This window comes from Micrasema longulum, unplaced genomic scaffold, assembly GCF_059751315.1.
Source record: "Micrasema longulum isolate JH-2025_06_02 unplaced genomic scaffold, ASM5975131v1 h1tg000501l, whole genome shotgun sequence".
Taxonomy (NCBI): Eukaryota; Metazoa; Arthropoda; class Insecta; order Trichoptera; family Brachycentridae; genus Micrasema; species Micrasema longulum.
This window is the reverse complement of record NW_028277698.1, coordinates 375,117-400,754: the sequence shown is the minus strand read 5'-3', so window position 1 is coordinate 400,754 and position 25,638 is coordinate 375,117. Positions and strand designations below refer to the sequence as shown.

Genomic DNA, 25,638 nt, shown 5'->3' with positions numbered 1-25,638 from the left:
GTTGACCATTTTTAAATAAACATTTTTTGTGTCTTGGAATAATTCCGTATGGCAAATTAAAAGAGGCATGAGCATTACAAAAATAGCGGATGTTTTTTTTTGCGATGGGAGAACATTTGATTGCTAAAATTTTCTCTAGTCAAACTAATGATGTCAGTGTTTGTGCGCTGAATCAATACTTAAATTAATAATGGAACGAACACCTTACATTAATAATGGAACGCCTTAAAATAACTAAACAGGACTTTTCTTAAAACCACAGAATTTACTACGTGACAAATTTGGCGACAATTGGCCTCCACGATCCTGTGATTTGACGCCGTTGGATTATTTCCTATATGTCTATCTTAAGTCTATGGTCTATCGCAACAACACATGAAGCATGGAAAGCAAATATAACACCCGCCATTTTGGAAATAACATAAATTTATTGGAAAAAGTGGGCAAAAATTAGACCAACAGAATGCGCTACTTAACTGATAGTCGCGTAGGATATTAGTCAGATAAAAATTTCAAAAAATAAATGTGTATTTTCATTCTTTCAAATGCTATAAAAACAAACTCATTAAGAAATATATGGTACTAATTTTAAATGTAAAGTGTATCACGCTTAAAAAAACACCCGACATATTTATAAGTTGTATGTTTGAGACCACAGTTTCTTTTCTCTAAAAAGTCTGCTATCGAAACATCAGTAGTAAGCAGCATTCAGATCTTTGACGACATAATGTACGACGGTAAGATGATCCATCTTAAGCTTTAGTTATCTGTCTAATGAAAACTTATGTATCCAATGTAAACCGTGAATATTGTACAAAATATAGTCTAACAAGGAGAACATAGAACCATTTTAATTAAAATCAATTATAAAAACCAAATATTATTTTGACTGATCTATAAGTTTCTCTACCGTTCGAGTGCTGTCCATATTCTACATCTATTGAAATAATAGATCAATATTACTTATTTATTTCTTGAACAGAAAACACTCAAGGAGAAAAAAATCACATACAATACTTTATCAAAGCTATAAGTATTTATAAACACTAAAAATATATTCAAAAAGGATGTACTGGGCGATCAAATCAATATGGCCAAAAATAATTAAACGGATTGAGAAAAATGGTTTTAGTTAGTATAATACGCAATTTAAAATTAAACAGTCTGTAATTATAACAACAAGAGTTTAAAAAAGTTAGATACCATACGGTGATAGTAATAAAAAGAGTTTTGTTGTAAGATATATTACGAAACGATACGTTTAAACATACGAGTATCGCATCGATTTGATTATAGAAATTAATTCAGGTGGTGCACTCGATAAAAGGTAAATAAAACGAAAGTTTCTCTCCGTGAAGATAGATGGCTCGGTCTGTGTATTTCATCCCAAATAATTTTCACGTGGGCATTTTCAATACTAAATATTAGAAAGCAGATTTCAGTTTGTCACAGATGTCGGAGAGAACGGAAGGGACCTTCACAAACAATGGAAAGAGATTGACGAAGATAAAGGCGAAGCGAGACGGCGCGATCTGCGAGACGCGCGAGAGAAAGAGACGGTGGGGTCGAAAGCTTTCACAAGACTGGCCATAAAATTTGAAGCACTTTCGCACGACCGAAAGCCGATTATTCAACCATGTATGAAAGCGATTACGCAACTGCAATTTCATAAAAATACTTAAAAGTAGAGTGTCTGATTAAAATGCGGTAAATAAAACATTTTCTAATGAATTATTATGGAAGTGTCAATAAAAAAACTAAGTAGGCTAGTATGCCTCATATCGTGACGTCACATAGTACTTATTATAATTCAATAAAAACATCGATAGGTACAAAAAAGTTATTTATGTTAAGTAGCAAAATACTGGTAGGATATAAAATTACTTATCTCTAACATCATTTGCAATTATCACGTAAATAAAATATTGAGTTCAGCAAACAATTTCCATATTTTAAGTATCTATACATTCACAACATAATAAATAAAAGGCAATTAATTAATTTTATCAAAATAAAAACATAATTATCTTTCAGTGGAGTCCTAGCCGACCTTGAACACTTTTCTTGTCTTAATCTGACTTAATAATATGTTTCATTCAATAGATTCGATAGAATTAGGGACCGACCGATTTTCAGCCAAAACTGAACTACTACTACCACTAACATCACGCCATTTCCCCGTAGGGGTAGGCAGAGAGAATGGACCGCCACACACGTCTGTCCATGTTAGTCCTAGCTTCTTCCACATGCATGCATCTTGTCATACATGTCCTTCGGTTCTGCCTGCTTTTGACATGACCAGACTTAAGATTTTGGTTTATCTAATCATGCCACGTCTTCCTTGGTCGTCCTCGTCTTACGTTGCCGTTCATTTTCGCCATATATACTTGTTTTACCATTCTTTCGTCGTCCATTCGTTCTACGTGACCAAACCATCTCAGAGACCCTTTCTTAATCTTATCAATTATACTTGACTCAGATTTACACTCTCGCCTGATTTCATCATTCGTAACCCTGTCATACATTGATTTCCCACACAATCGTCTAAGAGATCGCATTTCATCCGCGTTATCTCGGCAGTGTAATATAATATTAATGTAATATATAGCGTGTTTCATTTATCTCACATTCTGTACATAAAAAAACCCATACATTACAGAATAAACTTAGGTATTATAAAAGTTGGATGATACCGATGGTTGTCTGTTGTTATGGCGATCAGTTATGAGGTCATTTTGCGGGTAGCCTCGCATCAAACAATGTTAATGCATAATACATAGTTGAAGGTTCAATAATCACTACCCAATTACATCTCTATCTACTTTTTGAAATGTTTTTATTCTATTTATTTATTTTATAGAAACAAACAGTCATAAATGATTAAATTACATCATAAAGATAAGGTTGAAAAACAGACCAGCGAAGTTTCCAAATAATCATACAACAATGTTTGAATATGTCCAAATTAGGTAATAAATAGTGTAAATAGTGAATATAATTAATGAACATGTACATATGAAACAGTGAATTTTATAAATTAGGATATTAAGTGTATAATAGTGATAAATAATGTTAGAATAAGTATACATGTAAATATTGTGTTGTAAATTTATATTCGACCATGTTAATCATAGAACTACATAAAATAAATAATAAAAAAATAAAAAAATGCTTGCAGACTGGCTGGATTTCCTCCCTAGGGAGTTTTTCATATCTAAATTTATTTCAGCAGAGAGGGAAAACATTTTTGAGAAGGAAATATGGAAGTCTAGGCATTGGTGAATGTTACACAGTGTGTAAAGTGGCCACTTAAACCAGCCAATGACAGGTCATAAGCCCTGTAAATACCTATACTTCCATATTCCCTTCTCAAAAATGTTTTCCCTCTCTGTTGAAATAAATTTAGATATGAATACTCCCTAAGGAGGAAATCCAGCAAGTCTGCAAGCATTTGGACATACTCAAACATTGTTGAATTACTACCTGGTAAAAGAAGAAGTATAAAAATTGGAAAATTGTTTTTCAGGCGTTGCCTAGTAGGTGATTTGGTTCAGCCGGATGAATCTCACCCACGTGATAAAGGTTTCAGCTCTTTTACTTCACAAAAGTTAACAGATGGACGAGTTGAGGAAATGTGGATGTTCAAACATAGACAGAATGGTGAATGTTACACAGTGTGTAAAGTGGCCACTAAAACCAGCCAATGACAGGTCATAAGTCTTGAAAATGCCTAGACTTCCATCCTCTGTTGAAATAAATTTAGATAAGAATCATACATATTAAATTATTGTACTCAAAAGCGTGTGCATCATTAAAAATCAAGTGGGAGCATATCGCGACCTGATAGAATGAGTCGTAATTTATTTTTTAATAATTTAATGGGCATGTTAAATATAGCAATATATTATGAAGAAAAAAGTTGTAATTTGAACAAGAATAAAGGAAAGAGTGTTGTGCATAGTCAGCGCTACAAACTGGCAGATGGAATAAATATTTATTTCGTGTCACGCGCAAGGGGACATTATAAGTTTTGGAGAGTAGGTTTAAAGAGTTAAGTTCAAAAAATTATATTATTTATTTGGATAAACAACAGCTACTTGATACTTTTAAAAAAAAAACATAGCAAATAAGTCAAAAACAGGCTTTCACAGGTAGCAACGTAGCCAGTTAAAATATATTCTCAAAGGGAAAATAAGTAGCAAAATAAATCCAAAAGAAAAAAAAAGCACAAATTATTTGGAAAACAGACGCCGCACGTTATTACGATTATTTGCAAATAAATCTATGTCTAATTATTTTGTTATTACATTAAAATTAGTCCAAGTTCGCCGTAAATATGAATTTTGAGTATAATTAGATGAAACAAGAGGAATGAATAAAGGCATAAATTATTTTCCACATTTTTTACGTGAAGCGAAAATAACGTAATATACTGAATGACAGAGATAGGCATACGTGAGGTCAATAAGAACCACATTATGGATTTTCATATGTATATACTAGAACCACTTTTTACACGAAGATACGTTCCACGCAATACCGTGTAAAAAAAGAACAATGCTGGGTGGCTTTCCTTGTTAAAAAAATCATGCAAGATTTAAAAAATATTAAATTGTATACTATTTGTTGTACCTTATGTATCGAATTACTTTAAAAAAATGTAACAAAGAATTTCACTTTTCATATATTGTACGCTAAGTAAAATAGCGATGTAGTATTAAAATAACGAATAGTGTAATTATATTAGTGTTAAATTAATGTGCAAATTTTTTTTAAAACTAAATTTTAGACAGTGTTATTTCGAAACCGTGTAAAAAAACGTGTAGGTTCCAGTGTATATATGTATAGAGCCACACCATAGTCGTGTTCTCACGTAGTATAAAATACAAAAATTCTAATTCATTTACATATTTTACACAAATCTAAATTGCTATTTAAAGTATATAAAAAAATACACGTATAATAAGTTAAAAATAAAACTCAAAATAAAAAAAGTAAAACCGCCAAAACAAATTTAATACGCCGACAGATTTTACAACACGACTGTTCCTTTTAAGCCTTGACATGATATCTCAAATTTATTTAAAATATAATTGAAAAAGGATATTATACTTCCTTCCGAAAGGAAACGCAGTGGTTCAGAATGAAGTGCATACCCGATGTGATGACCATTCGACCTCGCTGCAGGCCGCGATACAATTCACAATAATCTGTTCCGCAGAATAAGCATTTAATTCCGGAAAACGAAGTGAGTGCACACATAGCGGTGTATGTGCTATACGTATATTCAAATATTATATATAGCAGTGGCGGGCTGAAACTTTTCAGATAGGCAATCTTAACGCTTTTATTTTATAACTTTCAGTTTGTCGTTTAATTTGAGAGAGTACCTACCTACATTGCTGACCAGTTTCGGAGTTAGCGATCGAACAGGAACGTCAATATTTTATTACTGTACTACAGCGAAACCCCCCGCCCATTCCCTAAACTGTTCATTCTGTTATATATACATACAGAGTGTCCCTGTGACACCCGAAACCACAATGATCAATATGATCAAGAAGACATATTGGCATATTAATTACATTAAAATATTTTTTTAAAACAAATAAAATTTTAAAAAATCAAAAATCAAAAAAAGTAAATGGTTGCTTATTTCTGCAGGTGAGAAACAAGGAGGGGGAGGGGGAGTCCGATACTGCGCCGCGCTCCCCTCACTTCCCCCCTGCAGAAGTAAGCAACCATTTGTATTTTTAAATATTTTATTTTTGAAAATTTTATTATTTTGCCTCAAACTGCATTCGATTCTACAAATAACGTACCTCTTGAAATTCAGGCTTTGCGAACAATAAAAAAAAAGATTTTGTCAAGCACAGCGTGTTTGGAAAGAGCTACTATAGAGTCGAAAAATATTGGCAGGACAAGACGGCTTGGCATTAGATTCGCGATTGTTGATTTATATTGATTGATTTTAGTTTTATGATTTAAATTCGTTTAATAGGTTTAATTTATAATTATTGATTTAAATTTTAATAATTCATATTCTATTGATTTATATTCAAAGGTCATAGTTTATTTATTGACGATTATAAGAGATTCGATGAATCCTATATAAATAATAATAACAATCATAATTGTGGAGCCGCGAAAAATGCGAGAACCTGATGCAGTTTGAACTGTGCCAATGAACAGAGAAAGCAATAGTTTGTCTCGTTCCATACTGTCTCCCATAAAAATTAATAAAACAAGTACGGGATTGTCTAAAACATTATTTTTTATCAGCACAAAATCTGGGATTTCCCATCCTTTTAGAAATAATTTTAACTGCTTGGGAATTCGCTAGTTTTTTATATTTTAGTTCAGCGTCAAACGCAAGTGAATTAACTATTTCCTTCGACTAGTCGGTCTACGAGTGCAGTACACAGTACAGCTAAATGCGAGCAGCTCGCCCCTGGTGCATACATAGGTAGTATAATAATACAGGTATACTTCGCCAGCCAATGCAGGTTCTAGGTACTAAGCCTTAGTACCAGTTCGCAGTGCGGTGGCGCCGCAGGATGTGAGCCGTGACGTCTGGCAGGAAGCTCATTTAGCTGAAGACATTTTTTAGCGAAGTATCGCGCCAACGTCCTTTAGAAAAGGAAAATGCGTTCTGATTATATTTCTGCGGTGGAAGATGCAACAGTGTAAAGCATTATTTATTATCTTACTCGTTTAATTTAAACCACTACATGCACTGTTTACAAGTAATTTACTTGGGCGAGTGCAGGTTATATTTACGTAGAAACACCAATAGCTACTAATAGTGAATTATTTCGTGAATATTTTTATTTATGAATTATTACATAATAGTGCGTAATTTTTGTAGGTGAATTTTATTTGTTAATTTTTTATTTTTTATTTATTTATTAATTATAGAAGTACACATTAAAAAAAATTTAGATACATAAAAAAGAAGTACACTAATACATAGAAAAACCTAACCAAGCCACTTTTAGTGGCTTGTTGGTAAAGTTTACCTACATAAATATTAATCCTGCTTAAGAATATATATCTATACATAAACAATTTCAGTTTAAATAAGGAGCAGTAACATCCGCTCAATCAAAAAAGAAAAAATAATAAGAAAAACGAACACATATGATGAAAAAATTAATATACATATAAATCAACTTTGAACACGTTATTTAAAGAACAATAATATGAAAACTCTTGATTAAGAAGCCATTTTTTTTTCTTATTACATATATTATTAAATCTAAGGTCAGTAGGAATTAAATTAAAAATATAAGGTACAATAGATTATTTTGATAGTTTGTTGAATTTAGAACTCGAAAATATACTGAAAACTATTTTGACTGAACTTTGTTACACCTATAAATTATTTTTGTTTAAACTTTATTTAAAATTTCTTTTGTAAAGAAAAAAAGATTGATGGGCTTGAACTAAATTCGGCTAAAAATGTTTATTTTATATGTGCAAGTTGGAAGTTGGGATATATGTTGCGTACGTAATCATAAGAAAATAAAATGGGGTTATTTATCTTAAGTGCACTTTTACCGCAATTAACCTTACTTTAAATATGTGCACAGTCTGAATTTCCGTATCGTATAAAGAAGAAATATAATGTGACTCCAATATTATTCATGTATTATGTACTTATATCGTGGAAAAATAACATATATGAAAATAACGATATAAATTAGCAAATTGCACACCCGAATAACTTTTACTGTATACTTATTGAACAAATAGATATTTATTAACTTTTAATTCTTTAATAGGAGACATATTTACAACGATTATTGTAGCCTTCATTTACGATGTATTTTATTAGCAACTCTGTATCGGAAAAGCCTGTTGGGCATTTATTTATTTATTTGTATTTATTTATTTAGACGCCTTGTAGGCTTTTACATGTTTTATATATATTTATATTTAAAGAACAGACATATATTTTACACAAAAGTAGCAAAAAATTGAAAATGAAGTAATAAGAAAAAGAAAATAAAAATATCATCTCTGTTGTAATATGTTAATATAAACAGCTCCCCAGGGAGTTGAATCCAGTCCTTGTCTACAAAAATTTGGACAAACTCAAAATATTGTAGATAAATTACCTGGTCCATGAAGAAGTATACAAATTGAAAAAATAACATTTTCAGGCGTTGCCTAGTATGTAGGTGAAATAATTCAATTAGATGAATCTCACCCGCATAAATAAAGGATTCAGCTCTTTAACTTCACAAACATCAACAGATAAAAGAATTGAAGGAATATAGATGTTCAAATATAGGCAGAATGGTGATTGTTACACAGTGTGTAAAGTGGCCACTTAAACCAGCCATTGACAGGTCATAAGCCCTGTAGATGCCTAGACTTCTAAATTACCTTCTCTTAAATGTTCTTCATCTCTGTTGTAATATGTTAAAAATAAAAATATATGAAAACTAATCTTACATACAGTACATAAATACATATATTCCAGAAGAGAGAATAGAAGAACATTTAATGTAGGTATAATAATGCGACGCAACAGTCTTACTCTTTTCTAGGCACTCATTGGTACGGCGCCGCGCCGGACCAAGAGCTAACATAAAACTATGAAAAGTTTGTTGTAAATTGTAGGTATCAAACATCTACGGTGTAGAAAGACTGATAAAAATATCGAGAATCTTATCTTTGATTATTGATTATTTATAGTATAACGATTTAATTAGAATTAAAAATACTATTTTACAGATTTTAGATTATTGAAAAGGGCCTTTCTAAACTTTAAGGGATGGGGGTATTTATTGTATCGGGGTTGAAAAAAATATGAGTAGGTGGAAATGTGTGATAACTGAAAACAAATATGTATAAAAAGAGAAGATGTTAGAAATATTCTTTAAAAACTCATTACTCTCAAATTATAGAACAGTTTACATACTCGTGAACATATTATGGCTTTTTAGGCTGTGCTCGCGTTAAGCCATAATAGGGAAAACAATCGCGTAAATTAAAGAAATACACATTATACTATAATCTCCGGTCACGCAGACATTTTTCATCTCTCTTATATGAAATATAGATAATTCCTCTTAGACAGTACAACCGTTTAGTTTTATGATGTCAGTAATTATGATGTATGTATTCGTATGTTCATTATTATATTTTTGTACCTTTTACATTATTTTTATTTAACTTTTTTCCTTTCTTATTCTTTAAATTTAAATTTATCTTGTTTCTATTAACTTTATTTTTATAACTGTAAATACGTGTATGTATTTTTATTTTATTTGCAAGTTTCTTAGTGCCTAACAATTGTTAATTGCTTTTATTTTGATACCGATAGTGTACTTCTAGATTTTCTTCTTATTTTACTTCTAGATTCTCTTCTTATTTTGATACCGATAGTGATCTTGCACCACTGTGGAAAATTTTTATTGACTGTTTTCACAATTTTCGTTCATATGTATTCTTATTTTTTTAATACAATATATATAAAAACTGTTTTTTTCCCAAATAAAAACAAATAAATAACAATGAGAGGAATATCGCCGGCTAACATCTCAAAAGTAAAATATGATATTAAATTGGTTAATGAAATATATGTAAGTAGTACTAATTTGAATTGGGGATTCCATTAGAGAAGAACGTAATCGGCAGACGACATCAGAAGCAGATAAGAGCACTTGTAGCGAGTGAAAAGTGTAGAAATTATTAATAGACGTGCATAACCGAGTCAGCGCTCGCAGATATCTACCGACGACAATTAAGCCCGATTTCACATTCATACATCTCATTACAAGTAGAATGAGTATTTTTCATTTAGAAACCGCGATTGCTCAAAACCTAAAAAGAGAACTCGCAGCCAGCGTTCATTGCGCGAGTACGTAATGATAAAATTTGCAGTGAGGCAACACCGAAGTACAATGAGCAATTTCGGGAGGGAACAATGGCCGAAATGTAACAGAGCCGCGAGCGGGAAGTGAAAGAAAGGAAAGCGATTGTTTTACGGGTGACGCAACGGCTGGGCTGCGGCCGCGGCTGCCGCTGCTGAGTTAGTTTCTCACATTTGACAAAATTCGGATCGGTTCGGGATTTACAATATAAATTTCACCGCCGGTTGTGCAAATCATCAGGTCGGTAATTGGCTGACGCGGGCAGTGGCGCCTGTCTACCATCTACTCCAGAGCACCGACTGGGACCTACCATTGTGTACACGGTGAAACATCGCCGAGCGAGTTCGTCGGTAGTCGGTAACCTTACTGATATTTATTCACGAATTTGGGCCTAGGTCGCGTTACTTTTATTCTGCATATGGATACCTACTTCTCGACCATTAAACAAATATGACACTTCGCCAAAAGAGCATACGCGGAAACGAAGCTTAAATGTAAACAGACGGCATACTGCTGTTAAAAATAAATGTATCATCTTCATCATCATTCCCTTTCCGCACCTAATGGTGCATAGGGCACTGCATTGGTATACCAATCGCAGCGTATCTTGATCATTTTTGTTACATGAAGGTAAGGTGATCAGTCTTACGTTTCAAGTACCAGTCTAGGGAGTATGAAATAATCCAGTGCAAAAACACCCTTCTAAATAATATTCCATGTCAACCATGTCGGGAATCGAACCCGAGACCTCTTGCGTGGTAGGCAAACGCGCTGACCATTACACCGCGAGGCCGACAAACACAAGGAAACAATCACATAAGTCAAAATGCCTTACTTTTCAGGAGACAGTTTTTTGCGTCTCAAACATTGCTAGAATCAAATCTAATAAAAATAAAATTATATTTGGACTAAAAAAAAAATGTATAGTCGCTGTTATCAATTTCACATTGTCATCAGCCAAAAGTAAATCTATTGTAAATCTAACAAAGAGCTTAAATCTGTTGTGTGACCAATGCTTAAGCTGTTATTATCTTAATTACGGTTTATCGATTGACAATTAGGGAAAAGCGAAGCAAATGAAAGAGCGACGTGATCGGAGAAACGAATATCCGGGGTCAATTATCCGAGCTTTTGGACCAGAATCGATACAGCGCAGCGCTACGTGTAATTAGTGTCGCGCGGGTCAGTTACGGGCTGACGATAGGTGCGACTGTGGATACTCCTACAAACTGTTACCATTCGATAACTGGACGCGAATAGAATAGAGAGTTCGAGCGAACGCCGGTGTTTAATCAGCAAACGGTCGGCCGAACTGCTCTGGCGCACTGGCGAGTGCGGGCGCGAGCGAGAAAGCGGTACAGAGAGACAATACAGCCAGAGAAACTTACACTTTCACAGAGTCCCCGTGTCTGAGATGGAGAAAAACACCATTCGCCGATCTGCAACAGAGGAAAATCAAATAAATATACTGTCAGTTTTGCCACGCTTTCACAATAACGAAACAATAATAATTTCTATCGCGAAACATGCAGATGGGAAAAGTCGTGTGGTGAAATTCCTACAGATACACGAAGGCTCTCCACTAGGAGTTAGCGGAGGAAAAGGGCGAGAAGAGCAATAGTCGATGGGTGATGTAACGCGTACCGAGGGCGGGAAGTCGGTTGGGAGTTGGGAGGCTGCGCTAGTGCGCTGAAGCTCGATGCTATTATTATATTTCTGTCAGTCACGACAATAAGGACTTATGATGCATAATCTACTACGATTTGGAGCATGGGATAAACTCGGGAAGAACTTATACCAAAAAAATATTAGAAAAATCATATTATTTTTATTTAAACAAATAATAAAACATTTTTGGGCTTCAAATTATTTACGCCCCAATGTCATAATTCTAGGGAAGAATACATTTTAATAAAAATGACAATGATCTACCAATAAGATAAAAAAACGATACTTCCATTTCTAAAAAAATTGAAACTAAAAATATTTTTTTGTGTGTTTATATGATGAATATTTTTAAGTTTCAAACTACTTTTTTGAAAAAAATATGATTTACATAAAAGTAAATTTTAATACATCATAAAATTCATTAATTACGTTTTTTTTTATTCTTTGATTAGAAAATACATTGATAGATAGGTAATATATAATAATTACATGTGCACAAATGCAATTTCAAGTGAAATTCAAAGAACATCATAAAATACTAGATCTATGATTTTGTCATCCCCCTTTGTTCCGAAAAAAAAGATTTAAAATGGTTTTTGAAATAATACTCGTATTATTGGCATTATATTTAAAAGAGAAGGGTTGTAACAATTAATTAATATATTTATTTTAATGGTTATGACATAATTCAAATTAAGATATACAAAAAATAAGTATTGGACAAAAAATGCACTTAAATTTGTACTAGTTTTATTTACAACTATTCGTAAATTAAAAAAGTGTTATAATTACTAGTTATCAGAAACGTTTAGTTCGCCTATGTAGATTCGTAATTTAATCACACCAATTTGATCAAGAGCATTAATTGACTTCTAGTTTTACGCGGTTGAAAACTGATAACAAAAATGAAAACATAATAACCACAAGACCCGAATGATATCATACATTATGCATGTAAAATGTACACGTGTACTAATGAACAAGACACCAGAGCTATTATTTGACTAACCAAAATACATGACATAGTACTTATATCCACATAACGAGAGGTAGGAAAGTATTAAATAAAAAAACTTAAGCAGGCAAAACTCTTAGAGATCGCGCGAGGAACACCAAAATAAGACATATACACGTTTTTCGGGGCCAGACCGCGAAACTTCAGAGGATCATTCCTCATGGTAAGCTTTAAAAAAATCCTTATGAAATTTTTCCAAAAAGACTTTTTTTTTATAATCTCAAAATGTAGTAAATCCTTTATTTCTCGGAAAAGCAGTCTCTCCACAAACCCCCTCCTCCCTGTCCCTCTCCTACCCAGCCGCTTCCCTTGTCCGCGTCTGGTGCGTATCGCTTCGTTGGTCAAATACGTTTTTATATTAATTTGTTTGTTGGGGAGGGATAGGGGTTTGGGGAAGGGATGCTAGTCCGAGAAACTAAAGATTTACTCCATTTTCAGATTACGAATTTTTATTTTTTTATTTTTATAAAATGAGTTTTTGCAAAAAAAAAATGGATTATTTCTAAAGCTTACTATAAGGATCTGGCCCTGAAAAACCGTGTAAGATGGAGTAGACAGCGAACGAGGGACTGGTATGGTCATGTTCAAAGAATGGACATCACCAGTCTCTATTATATTGCACTATATAATCAGTCTCACGGGAGTCGCCCTCGCGGAAGATCGCCCAAAAGATGAAAGGAGAGCTAGAAATGTACATTACAGGAGGAGCAAGCCTCTGGAGAACAGACCACAAAGATCTATAGCAAGGAAGAAGAAGAAGATATTTTCTTAAATAAATTAGATGGGATTTAATGTATTATTAGAATATTGCAATCAATCCCCCCAGTGCTCAATATAAACACAAATACTTGAACCTAAATGTTACCATGATAATATTTTCGCAGAAGAACAGATACTGAGAAGTTGATTTATTTTAGTGTTTTAAACAACGTTTATATATAAAGGATTGAAATAGGAAAACTAGAAAGGAGGCGCATCATATTAAATATTGGTCAAAAGAAATCACTCTAATTTCGAGCAAAGAATTTCCCAGCCTTTCTATGAATGACTTGGAATTTCAACCATGACACGAATATGATGATTCGAAATCTCACATGTTATGTAACGATTTCTTTTATGTTAAATCAAAATAATTAACATCGACCTCGAAAGCGGAGTGGTTAAGCGCTGTACGGCTGTACCAACAGGCCGAGGCGGGGTTCCGTCTTTTATTCCCTGCTGGGAAAATATTAACTTTCAATAATGTAATTGATGGGTTCTCCGCTTTGTAAAGCGGAAGTGTCGATATGTCCATTATATAAAGGTAAAGAACATAGTTTCTAATTGAAAAATGTTCAACGACGATGAAGCATCTTTCAACAAGCGGGAACAGTGTGATTATAACGATGCTATTATTAGAAATCATTGAAAAAATGGACGTTACACATATCTATTGTTAATTATCTATATGGCCAAGATTGATACGAAGTATTTTTAAATACACAAGCAAATGATTTGTGTTTCAGATTAAAAACTAAAATATAAAAAACAAAATCCAAACTTCAGTAAGGTATTTAAAAAGTCAAATCAAACTTTTCTAACCTCTGAAGAAATACTAAATACGGAGACGAAAATTCACACAAAATTCAAACTTAAAAGGTTTTTTGTGTCCTTTTTGTCACCCAAAGGTGCATGAGGTATAAAAGCGGTTTACTAATTATAATACTAGGGTTAAATCAGAATTAAATAAAGGTTTGGTGACAACATTTACAAAAAATGGTAGCATTTACCCTTATTTATTTGTCTTGTAAATTTACGTATTAAATAAATTTACTTACTATAATAGGAACTATATCAATAATCAAAATAAATATACCTTATTAAAATTAATAAATAATTCAACATAATATATTTTTTATTCCTAATGCAAACAAAGCATTTTGATCGAAAAGTAAAGACGCTTCCAGCTTTCTTGAGACTTTCTGGCAACTCATTTAACATTTTTAAACCTTTGTAGCAAAGGTTGTTTTGAGTTCCAGTTAGTCTCACCTTAGGAAATCACCTCCACATCTTAAACCATACATGTGAAAATCCCTATCACATTGACACCTTCGAACATTTATTAACACAGCGGTTCGTTTTTCAACTTTTAAATGAAAGTCAAAGAATTGAACAAAATTCTTTTTTTGATATCTACATTTTTAAAATCATTACATTTTTAAGACCATATATTATATCAAAGATATTAATTTTGTTAACAGTTTAATTAAACAAGCTATTGTTACAAGAAATGTACTATTTTTTTTATGTACCGTCCCAAATGAGTTTTCTCGTACAACTCCTGGGAATATAATATCATGATATTCATGTCTTATATGTTTTATTAATAAATAAAAAAAAAACATTGTTTATTTTTTCACATAAATCATACTTGCATACAGCGATAGTGTCTGGAATGAATTAATATTATGTCTAATCAATTATAATTAGCTTAAATCCAAGAAACGCTACAGCTAAATACATTGATGGGAGCACCGAGGAAATCATAATGGCATATGCATCAAACAGTTCAGATTATGCAACGACTTGTTGCCTGAGAATTATAACGAGCAGAATTTCAGAAGTCACTGTTCGTGTTCTGATTATTCTGTCGCCGCCAGATCTGTTCAGCGCATTCCGTTACATTTATTTGCGACAACATTGCGACCTGTAGCAACTAACATATACTCGGTGACTTATCGAGATAAGTGCACTTTCACAGACAGAATCCAAATTCCATACGACGCAAATTTGCATCTCAATGCGCCTAACATCCATTAAGTAATAGTACTTATGGTGATTATTGAACAAATCCATATTTACTAAACAAGTGCAACTGGGTATGTATGTACATTCGTGTTGTATCGGAGGTGAATTTGCATCAGCGCATTGCATTTCATTATAAATGTTAATTCTGTAATATAACTGGTACCTACCTGTTGCGCAATTTAATATTATAAACAAAGTTTGTTCGATATTTTTAAGATAACCCGATTATTCTTGTTAGAAATCTCCGTTTATTGACTGCCAAACAGAATTATATTTGTAAGCTCTTGTATTTAGTAACTCTAGCGAGAGATTAACTGAGATTAGACGCTTACACCAGACAGCCGAGGAAAATTGGATGCATTGCACGAGGCTTTTATAAGTCCAGAAATAATATGTAAGTACGTATATATTAATAATTATTATTATTACTATAGCGGTACGAGAAAACAATATACGCATTGATTTAAGAGTACTCCTTATTAGCGGCCTCCGTGGTGTAGTGGTCAAGACGCTTGACTCACACATGGAAGGTTCCGGGTTCGATTCCCGGTGAGAACACAAAAATTTAATGTGATTTTTCTCAAGCCTGGGTGTTATGTGATGTAATTCACCACTGTAATTGGGCCTCCTGGCCTGTTGTGGTGCAAAAAAAATAAAAATAATAAATACCCTGTTCTAAGTAGGATTGTACAGTGTTCAAAATTTATTTTACAATGGTCACATATGCCACAATATTGAAAAAATAGTTCTATGACAATATTCTTCAGGCATATTTTGATATGTTTTTTGAAATATTTCTATATAGAAGCATATTAAACAATTTTGCAGATTAATAATCCCAGCACTTTTAACCAAATAATAATAATATCATAAAATCTGAATTTCACACATTTCAGTTTACATATTTTATTTTAAAAAATCAGCTAAAAGCTCTAAGAAAAAAAAACAAAACTGAATTTTAGAAAATGGGTCTGACCTAGGGTAGTGATTTTTAAAATGCAGAAGTAATTGGGATGCTGTTTTTAAGCACGTTTCTGTGGTAAGGCGAATGAAGAATACAGTTCTATGTGCGAAATAACCAAAACGCTGGACGAATATTTTTGACTCGAAAGCGTAAAAATCGCAAAAAACGAAATCAAATTGAGATAAGTCTGCCTTATAGTGTAATAGATGGCCGGTTGATTTACCATGCTTAAAGTTCTAGGGTCGATTCCTGGAATGGTCAACGTGAAATATTTGTTTTAAAGGTGGTTCTACACCGCAACATTTTATTGTCCTTGGATACCTAAAGCGTCAGAAAAAATTATAAGTGGACCAATGCAGTAAGACATTATGGTTTATCCTTTGTTACTAAAGAGTTTGTTTCTCAAGGATATACGAGTATTAAATTACGCTTTCCTGAGTGACTACAGTTGAATAAGTTAATATGTTTCTAGTTCTGCAAGGCATATCATAGTATGTATACGACTACGTATTAGGTCTAATGTAGTAGATGTGTAGGTTCGTACGATAAGCCTCGGGCACATGTGGATGGTGTTATGCAAAAATGTGTCAAGCCACAAAATCGAAAAAAATGTGTATGTCAGAATCATAATCTAAAAGTGAGTTACTTTGTAAAAATAGTTTAATGAGTTTAAACTGACGAATTCTCTGTAAATGCCTCGATGTGTTGATCAAAACCCATGCAACTGGACTAAAAACAACGTAACACTGCTTTAAGATGCTTGACATATTGTTGCGAATTAAGATCAATATGTGGTTAAGGTGATTCGAAACTAAAATATGAAACTAATTATTCTGTAAAATTTTATGTTAAATAATAATAAATATAAAAATTTTATTAGCTTTTTTTGTTATATTATATATTTTTAATATATTAAACTAAAAAGCCTAGCGAAATAATTAATCATATTTTTGAAAAATGCGCCTTACGTTAGACATAAATTGTCTCAGTTAGAGGTTTGTGTGGCTTAACTCATTTTTGCATAACACTATCCATGTATAGTTGCATAGTCCCTTGCACTAAGCTTTTAACGGCGCCCCCTCCCAACTTCCATCCCCACTCGAGTAATTTACAACTAGTAATGGTGGGAGGTAAAACAGGCTTTAGTAGACTATTAAGAGAATTAATTTCCTTATTGTAGAGATCTCATTTCAATTTAAAGAAATAACGTAACTCAACTATGGCTTATTTCCTAATTTGATGCTTCACCGTCATCATCATAACCTTATCCGGACCCAGCGGTGCATAGGGCACCAAAAGGCTTACGCTTCAGATGCCAGTCCAGGATCAATGAAGCACATACAATCAGGAATCGATCCTAGGACTTCAAGCAAATAAGCAGGCAAACGCGCCACCACAACACAACGAGGCGGACTTATCTCCACTCGGTTTCCTTTTTCAAGATTTTTAACTGAGAGTATCCATCGAAATAAAAGCACCCGTCCAGGGTTCTTGTTCTATTTCACCCAGAACATTATTCTTCATCGCCCGGACACAGATTTGATGCTAAATTACTTAAAATTTATGCGTTTTTTTATATTTTCATTTAATTTTGATATTGCATTTAAGGTGGATTTTAAAAATAAATTTTGTATTAAGATTTGAAATAATTTACGCTTATAAGATTAATTTCATAATTGTGACACCCCATTCATTATATTCTATCGTGGGAACACACAAGTAATAAATAGAGAAAATCTTAATAATACTTTACACTAGTACAGTGCGTTCGAATGTTCAATAAGCCTATGTAATATGTTAGCACCTGTCGGTGAACCAAGTGGACATACAAATTTCGTTTGTGTTAGTAGGCACACTAGAATAATTTATATAAAAAACTTATTGTTACGCACGTTTAAAGCAGGGGGTGTAAACATTTTGAATGAACTGCGCATACTATTTGAAATACAATCGGCTTATATATTAATTTTTTTATTAAAAAGAAATCTTAGCGTTCTTATGATTTACCCTAATATTTCAATTTTGGTAGCCATTTTCAACGAGCTGTAAATGACTCGCTATTAGAAAATGGAAATTAAGTTGTGTAGAGTGGGGTGCGAACCTCGGTCCTTTGATCTAAGTCCACGGCACACTAGCCACGGAACTACAACCCGATTCTGCACAACTTAAGTGCAACTAATCAGTAATAAGAATACCGTGGTGATTATTTTTATGACGTTAAAATTCATTATTTGTGGAAAAAAATATATATTTGATTAAAGACGGTAAACAAAAAACAATACTTATTATTATTATTATGGATAACTTATATAGCGCCATTTTCGTAATTAAATACCTCAAGGGCGCTTTACATGGTGATTCTATTGTTAAATTAATTTAATTGAAGCTTTTAAATTTGTAATTTAATGAAAACAATTTATTTTGTTGTCCCGTGCTATGGATTTATTCAAATGATTTAGAGAACAAGTGGGTTTTAAGTTTTTTCCGAAACATCACTTCACTTTCACAGCCTCGCACCTCTGCTGGGAGAGCATTCCATGCCATAGGGCCTGCGACCGCAAATGCGCGTTCACTAAATTTAGTGCGCTCTTTGCGTAGAGGTATAATAACTTTTCCTCTCGCCGTAGACGTAGCTGATCTAAGCGTGAGACGCCTGTCAGCTAGTTCATCTGGAATGCATAGTTCTCTTAGATATTCCGGAGCAGAGTTGTGCAGTGACTTATACATAAGCCAACAGAGTTTGTATTCGACCCTCTGTGGAAAACGTAGCCAGTGTAGTTCCAGAAGTAGTGAAGTGATATGACTGAACTTAGAGATTCCGAAAATAAGTCTCGCTGCGGCATTCAATACAGATTGTAGGCGAGTCATTTTTTTCATTGGTAGACCCGCATAGATACCATTACAATAATCGACTCTAGACACTACTACTACTACTACCATCACGTCATTTCCCCGTAGGGGTAGGCAGAGAGAATGGACCGCCACACACGTCTATCCTGGCATACACTCCTAGCCTCTTCCACATTCATACATCTTGTCATACATGCCCTTCGGTTCTGTCTGCTTTTGACATGACCAGACTTAAGATTTTGGTTTATCTGATCATGCCACGTCTTCCTTGGTCGGCCTCGTCTAACGTTGCCGTTCATTTTTGCCATATATACTTGTTTTACCATTCTCTCGTCGTCCATTCGTTCTACGTGACCAAACCATCTCAGAGACCCTTTCTTAATCTTATCAATTATACTTGTCTCAGATTTACACTCTCGCCTGATTTCATCATTCTAGACACTACAAACGCATTTATTAATTGACGGGCGGCATCAACCGGCAAATTTTTGCGTATGCATTTAATTTGTCTCAGCTGGTAGAAGCATGAACTTATCGTTCTACTAATTTGAGCCTCAAGAGATAGGTCAGAATTGAGTAAAACTCCCAGTAGTTTAAGGGTGGGTAAAGCGGTACTCCCTACAATATATTTTTAAATAATGCTTTTGTAAAAAAAAGTCAAATAGATACTAAAGTAAAAAAAAAAAAACTAGCATTTTGATACCAGTTTTCAATAGGACATAAAGTGAGTTAAAGAGAGGAGTGTTTAAAAAGAGCTTGGAAATGTTTCTTCAGGTGCGATTTAAACAAAGTAACTGTAGTAAATAAATATTTTACATTATATTTCACACTAGCTTTTACCTTAAATATAACATAACATCAAAATACTTTTAAAAATCCTAACGAATATTATTCACTAACACTATCACATATATCTATACGTCAAGTAACTGAAAGAGTGATGTAGATATTCCAATAACGAAAAGTATAATATATTACTGCTAGTCATTACCTGCGGCTTCGCTCACGTGGCATTAGAGGGAAATTATTTAGGATATTAATTAGTTTTGTCATTAATCAATAATCATTTTCCTGTTGGAATGGTACATTTTTTCGGGATAGAAAGTAGCTTGTATCGATTGCCGGTTTTTTAACTATCGCTATGAAAAAAATACGTAGATCCGTTAGTCTATAGCGACGTAGATTCGTTATTTTATTCACAAATCCAAAATTCTAAAAAAAAACAAACGAAAAGCAAACCAAACTAACCATAGATAAAGCAAGTCAATTAGGAAAATTTAAAGAACTAATTACAAATGGATTATTTTTGATATCCCACCTTACCGCCTATATGCTTATTGTGGACATTTTTTTTTTCATTGTATTATACTTATTTTTGATTTGGGGTAAAAAATAAGTATCCTTTATTACTTCTCACCTCCCCGGCTATCCCTATACAAAAAAATATGTCGATCGCTCGCTCCGTTGAGACGTGAAAAAAAACAAACATAAACAAACACACTTTCGCATTAATAATATTAGAACGGATTATAGATAATGATTATTTGCGTTATTCGATTGAAATACTCGTCTTCCATTCAAAGTGTTCTGAAAATTGCATACAAATAATTGTTACACAGAACCGTAAAGTAAAAACAGGGGTTTCGAGATCTAATTTAGAAGTCGTCACAATACGGCGACAGCGCGATCCGCTCGCAACTGAAACGATACTCAGTGAAACAATATGAACAATGCTTTGACTGGAAGCTTTAGGGGAATATAGAATTAAATGTCGGCTACACAATATCAGAGTTAATTGTATCGCTTCTACCCTAGAGGCTCTAATGAGCACCATTATTTGCAAGCTGTTTAATTGTAAAACATAATCATGGTTTGTGTCGAAATTGACGAAACGGTATTTATTTTTTTATTTTTTTCCACGTGGGAAATATGGAACTTTTAAAGAGTATAACACATACAAAAATACTATAGAAGCACAAATAAAATATGATAAACAGTTGGGAACTAAATTTACAGTCAAGGATAGATATAAATTAATTGTTCAGAAATTTGAAAAGGAAATTGATAAAATTCGAAAGCAGAAATTCCTATAAGTAACTATTGGTTTGAAATGATTAACATTAAGCATAAGATAAATTGCTTTGCCATAAAACATCTCGGATAAGTGAGGTGATTAAATATTTGATCATTGTTTTTTATTTTTAAATTTATGTACATTAAGAATACACTGCCGCGCAGCGAACGCAAAAACTACAACCTTTGCTTCAGATTCAATTTAACTAAAACTAAGATTATTAAATTGAACATTATCGATTCCAGTTAAAGCGACAAATAAAACCTGATCGAAATTCTTCTTCTTCTTTTGAGAGATCCTAAAATTTGTGTTACAGAAAACGAAATGTTCTCCTGAGATGATGAGGTCCAACTGTTCCTCTATCTCTAGGGTAGTCTTCCAGGCGGACGTTGTCCGGATGGGATTAACATAAGTCTGTCGCTGCTCATTCTGTCCTCATGGTCTCTCCAGTATCTTCGCCTGGATCTGCTCAATCGCACGATGTCCTCTATTTCACACGTATGTCTAATTATACTATTATGGATTTGGTCTCTAAGAGATTTTCCAGTCGTGGACCTCAAGACCTTCATTCCAGCAGTTCTGTGTGAGGCTTAGGTACGAACAGTGTCAGCCCGCGCTTCCACAGCATACGTCATGATGGGTCTTACACATGTCTTGTATATTCTGTAGCTCAATCACAAATAACTATCGACGTGCTTAAAAACATGCTAGGCATTTGAGCGATCACAATGAACAATAATGAACATGCTTAAGTTATCGCAGGTATATGCATAAGTCAACGCGTGTGTAATCTCTAAGTCAAAGCTCGTTTCGGTTTGTTTTTTGTTTTTCTCGTAATTAAATACAGCTCACTGGCGAAAAGTAGGCGTTTACTGTAAAAAATAATACAATATATTGCATTTGCAAAATATTATAGTAAGGAGTATCCAATACAAAAAAAGTGAAAATTAAATACTATGACGACTGCTTTTCTTGACATTTGGCTTGCCAACCGCCGGCTAAATGCAATAAACAGCATGATAAATAATAAATAAAATTGCAGTTTGGGAATTATTTTCATTTGCACCGGTGAAATTTAAATATGTGATTGCGCAGCAGGATTATACATCGCGAAACGTAAATATTTTGATCGAGAATACGATAAACAACCATGGTGAGAAATTGTTATCACGTCGCTTATTAGCACGTCGATAGTTATTTGTGATTGAGCTACTGATTCTGCTATCGATACGCATAACCTTATTTCTTTATATTACATACCACAGACACCCCGACACTGTTGATGCTTTGTTGACCTGTTCTCGGACTTCAGTGTACAAATCGCTGAGTTGAGATTTCTACTCCCAGATGTCGGAAACTCATGACCTGTTCCACTGGCTTGTTGTTAATTGGCAGCTTACACTTTATAGGATGTCTGGATACTGGACTTTTTTTCTGACTGATATTGTCATTTATTGTTCAGTACTTGTTTTTATAAAATGTGCATAGAAAAAGTACTCTCGGAGGTAATTACGTATTTACGAATCTTATTCATTATCTCCGAAGACCTTATAAAGTCGATTGACTTTAGAAAGCCTTAAACTTGGTCCCTCACTCGAGAGTTAATGTAAAGGGTATAAAAGATGCAGAGTCCAGGCAGAAACATTTTAGAAAATCTACTGACATGAAATAAAATTGACATTTGGGTTTGTGAGTGTTTTAGACTCGATGGCTGATCTCAGGTAAAAACCCTTAAAAGGAAATCGAGTGAAGACACGTCTGCCTCGTAGTGTAATGATTGACGCGTTCGTCGTTCTTTTTTTAATTTTTTTATATTTAAATCTTAAAATAGGGCACACATATCATACATATTGTTATGTGTGTTCTAATAATAACATTGCAAATATATTTAATTTATAAATTGTTTATCACATATGTCTTGACCATTATTTTAAATTTTGATATGTTTTTTTCTTCATAAATATTTTTTTCCATTTCGTAATACTTTTTAATTGCTTTAAATAAAATTGAATTTTGTGACTTTGCCTTTTTCCTAAATGGAAGTTTAGTAATTTTGTTCTTTTCTCTAGTATTGTGATCGTGTTCATGCTGGTTCACTTTTACCTTCGTGTAACAGATGATCTAGTTACGCGGCATTTAATTTAACACTGCAGTGCCCTCTGCACCTCCGGGTGCGGAAAGGGGAATTACGATTATTAATTAGATACTTAGATTTTTATTGAAACGCATTTTGATTTTGAAAGGGTCGAGAGTTTTAAGTACCCAGGGGTGTATTCTGTAATGCAAGATGGCAGAATTGAAAAAAGAACTGGGACTGCGGCTAGGAATAGCAGGCGCCGCATTTCACAGTATGAAGCTTGTCTGGAGATCAGGTATTTATAAAGTGAAAACAATGCCACTTTTCAGAGTAATAAATTATTTATTAAATCACTTATTTTTCAGAATTTAAAAGTCAATACTAAACTGAAACGATCAAATTCAGTACCAAAGCTAAACCATTACACATTGATCAATAAGGAAACGAAGAATATTGATCGATAAATAATGAACCTCGGATACTAAGAAATGAATTTACTTATATTTTTTTATATATTTGAAGCACTAACTTTGTGCTGTATTTTTTTTTTGTTTTTTTAACAATTATTTTTGTATTTCTTCTATCGACCGGTTTCGAAGCCATACAAGCTTCTTATCAAGGTATAATTGTTTTATTTTAACAGTGTCTACAAAATATTAAATCTAAACAAATAAAGCTAAAAATTGAAGCATTTTTGTCATGTTCTTTTAAAGAAGAAAGGTATGGAGTGAGGGCGGTGCGATCAATTAAACATAACTATTGATTATTTGATTATTTATCGGTTTTTTAAATTTCTAGGATTTCTGAGTTGCCTAGTTTTAATATTTTATTTTCAACATGTAGAAATTTTAATCCAGTGTCATTATTAAAATGTGATTATTTTCTATCGGACTGTTTGCGAATTCGAAAATAGGATAAGATTCATTAGTTAATTATACCTTGATAAAGAAGCTTGTTTTATTCCGAAACCGGTCGGTACAAGAAAAGAAAAAAGTGATTAATAAAAAAGTTGCTTCGATATAAATTTGCTTATATTTATATTATTTGCACATATAAGGCACAAGGCAAAGAACTTAATCTTTTTTTATACCGAAGGGTTCGTTCATGGTCGTCGATTATAAAAGCCTATCGGAGAATCATCAATTGTACGGTGAAGACTTATTGCATCGAAGGTATTGTAATGACCGAGTGCGGTCATTTTAATGTTTTCATAATAAATTAACGATTTTCATTATGCGGGTCAAAGCGTCCAAGGATGCACTAAGAGAAATCATACAGAACAATCTACATGTTACTCGTTGCCATAAATATTATTGAAGTCTTTGCAAGAAAATTCTCGAACGCAAGATTTATTGAACAAAACAGTTTAAATAATCAATACATTTCGTATGCCATTGGCAACTATTTTTATTTAATTTATTTACTATCTAGAACTTGCATCTGATGCGTAAGGTAGCTCATTCAAGTTGCAATCAAAGCTTTAAAAAAACACAAAAAGGTGTTTTAATGCGTAGCATAAACAATTTAAGACCTCATTCTAAAAACGTAAACTGTTCAAAATTTTTGATTTTGATATAAGTATAAATTTATCGAGTTACGTCACAGTAATTTCTTGATGATTGAATTCAATGAAAATGTGCATATGTTTAAATAAAAAGGTAATTATAAGTATTACTTTTAGGGCCAAATTTTAAATTATAGCCTTGTTTTAATGATTAGTGAAACTGAAAATCAGTACAAAGCGATCGTGCAATCAAATCTTATATTTCAAAAATAATTTATGTTAATAATTATAATTATTCAATAAAGTTTTTACAAGTACGAATAATTTATTGGAATGAAACATGTAGTGGCGGACGCAAGCTTCATACAATAGTAGTATTTTGACAAGTATGGCTATTTACACAACATTTATAGCAAAAAGGGTCATTAATCTACAACGATATTCTCGAGAATCAATCACTCATAAACAACCGTAGACAATCGAGTGACAGACAGTAATCACAATCCCCCGTCAATATAGTATTATTAAACACAAGACGGCACAAATTATGCGAGACTAGAATTGCAACACAAATCAAGCAATGTAAGTATATTAACGCCCTCTGTTTGTTAAGCACAGTTACTTCATATATTTTGTGACAGACTCCATCGGGTAAATATGAATCTGTCACTAATGCTAAGCGCACACTGGCAGCTGCGACAAGTATTCATTTAACATAATATATTTAGTAACATTATGATGATGATAGTCTCGCTGCAAACGGTATGCTTTTCTCTCGCACGCGTTCGCAACCACTAGAAGTACCACGAGACAAC

The 25,638-nt window shown here is 33.1% G+C and overlaps 1 protein-coding gene across 2 annotated transcripts in view; it reads right to left on the bottom strand.

The window, feature by feature from the left end:
- The window catches only part of rdx (BTB/POZ and MATH domain-containing protein rdx), a 277,849-nt gene that overhangs the window by 123,529 nt on the left and 128,682 nt on the right, over nucleotides 1-25,638 (bottom strand). For both annotated transcript variants that reach the window (XM_088227369.1, XM_088227368.1), the window contains exon 3: nucleotides 11,273-11,323. The gene's annotated coding sequence lies outside the window, so the exon portion shown is untranslated. The remainder of the gene's footprint in view (nucleotides 1-11,272; nucleotides 11,324-25,638) is intronic.